The 2500-nt window shown below is 40.8% G+C and overlaps 1 long non-coding RNA gene across 2 annotated transcripts in view; it reads left to right on the forward strand.

Annotated features, from left to right (window-relative positions):
• LOC113819711 (uncharacterized) overlaps positions 1-2500 on the forward strand; it is a 23032-nt gene that overhangs the window by 561 nt on the left and 19971 nt on the right. Inside the window, exon 1 of one of the 2 annotated variants that reach the window (XR_011398322.1) lies at positions 101-260. The exons of the other annotated variant lie outside the window; for it this stretch is intronic. This is a non-coding gene — a long non-coding RNA (uncharacterized lncRNA). Of the gene's footprint in view, positions 1-100; positions 261-2500 lie in introns of those variants that run through there. 2 annotated transcript variants of the gene reach the window in all.

Below are 2500 nucleotides of genomic sequence, written 5' to 3' on the forward strand. Positions count from 1 at the left end.
CCCCCCCCCGAAAAAGAAAAAAAATATCAACAAAACACGGGATTTTCAAGGATTTTGGCTTTTAAGTTCACATGCTTGTTGTTGGTATCATTGCAGATTCTGACATACACGGTGAACATCAAAATGAAAATGGTCATGTGAGCTGTTCATAGAGCCCCTGGCGATTTATTGCCAGGAAGGAACTAGTCAAAGCTTTCTTCTGCTTGAATAGACTACACTTAGGCTTGCTAGTCTTTGCTGATGCGCCAAATGCATGCCAGGTTAGTTCTCTCCTTTTTCATGCAAAATATCAGTCTCTTCGCCTTCATATCCTAATGTATGCTTGATAGAAGTCGAATCCAGATGTGTTCTTTTGAGTGTTCTTTTTGTGCAGTCGGATCGGTGTTTATTTTCATTGAGCTCAACCCACATTTCCACCCTCCCCTACTTACCTTACCCTCCCCCCCCCATCCACACCCATACCTCTCCCCCCCCCCCACTCTGCACCCCATCCTTCCCTAGGCCTCCCGCCCTCCCGCCCCCCCCCCCTTCCCTTGGCCTCCAACTTCCACGCCATTCTATTTCTTTTTACTCTCGCTCTTAGTTTGACAAATTACTAGTGACTAACAAAATATCTGTTAGCATTCTATTTTCTACTTGTGTGCTATACTCTGACTTACTCATTTCACAACTCACCGATTGACTAAAAAAAAAAAAAAAAAAAAAAAAAAAAAAATACTCATCACTCACGCAGCCACATGCGCACATCGTCTCGCACAAACCCGTTAATTGCATAAGAATTACATGAAGATAATTAACTTCCGCCAATCGTGTATTCTTGCCTTGCATTATATTTCATCGCGCATATGTTGTCTTGAGGAAGCATATTCGATGTAATGAGTCGCTCTTGAAACGATGAGGACTGCATTACCTGTTTTCATTTCCCGAAAGAAAGTCGGTTCCTTCCATTCCAATAATTTCAATATTGCTTTGACTCAAATTGCTGTTGTTGACGTGTTAGACAATTTCAATGAAATGAGATAGAACATTTGCTTACTATTAGTCAGACGTATACTGTATGGACGATTGCACTGCACACTTCTGAACTCTGCATTGTTGCATTTTCATTTTTTCCCGAGAAAGCTAGTCGTTCAAGACGGTCCTTGCAGACTGCGACACCTTTTGCTTCCTTGTAGTTCTGCACAGTGCTTGTCTCTTGTAGGTTTCCATCTCCTGCTATCTGAGGCAATTGCAACTCAAGCAAGCCCTCGCAGACTATTGCAATTGTCTCGCTATGCATGTTCCTGTCTATCCTTAGACAGTAAATTATTGAAAAAAATAAATATCCATTGAAAATTCATGCAGGTAATTGAAAGAACACAATCATTGTAATGTGATATATTTTGATTACATCTTACGGAAGAGCCTGCGAGCCTGCGGCGACTATCAATCAGGTTAGCGCCATAGAAATCCTAGGTTATATTGGAGGTCACCGGCTCCGCATCTAGTTCGTGTGCGCTCTGTCCTGCCGTGAAGATGTGGTGGATTCTTTGCTTCCTCGGCGGGGACTGGAAAGTAATTTGAATTATCATCGTTATTTCCATTGTGGGTTATATTATTAGTGTTATTTAACCCCGCATCTTCCCTGGAACCTTTCATGCCCTCCCCTGCTATTGGGGCCAAGCTTGTCACTAACGGGAGGTTTCCGCGCAATAAAAACTACATATCCGCATTATAGAGAATTCAACGATACCAAAATCGTCGATGTCGGAGTGGCGAACGTAAGCTGTAAAATTTCCTTCATATTTAACCCTTTTTCATTAAAAAATGATCTTGTTTTGATCATAAATGACAGTAGAGATAATAAATTCATGGAGGAAATTTAGAAAGCGTTAGTCCTTTTAGGGTAAACTAAAGTAAAATGTTCACAGTCGGTGTTGGATGTTAGACAGTTGTTTGGCGGATTAAAGTGTGTGTGGCTGTGTGTGTGTGTGTGTGTGTGTGGCTGTATGTGTGTGTGTGTGTGTGTGTGTGTGCGTGTGGATGTGTGTGTGTGTATTGCATATATTTATATGTATAGATTTCGTATATATGTATACGTATATATGTATGGACATACATAGTGTATGTATGTGTATACACACGCACAGATATATACATATATATGTGCGTGTGAGAACGCGCGCGCGTGTATGAGTGTGTGTGTGGACGTCAGCAATGCTACCCACTCAATCCCTGTCCTGTAGCCCTAGACAGGTGCTCTTTACTTTACTTTGAGTAACTCGCATCTGAGGAGTTTTGCGTTTTATTTCACGATTTCATCAGAAAACGATTTATTCCATTCAGGTTCTTCCTTGCGAATCAAATAACCGTCTTACGCTCCTACAACTGCGCAAGGACAATCTACTTTAGTGTACCCTAAGCTTATTCCCATCTCGATTTTTCTAACATTAAGTAAACATTTGCTATGCATAAATAAGGTTCACCTAATATTTCTTTAGAAAATTATTTTATTTATAAT

Source organism: Penaeus vannamei, chromosome 41, assembly GCF_042767895.1.
Source record: "Penaeus vannamei isolate JL-2024 chromosome 41, ASM4276789v1, whole genome shotgun sequence".
In the NCBI taxonomy this organism is placed as follows: Eukaryota; Metazoa; Arthropoda; class Malacostraca; order Decapoda; family Penaeidae; genus Penaeus; species Penaeus vannamei.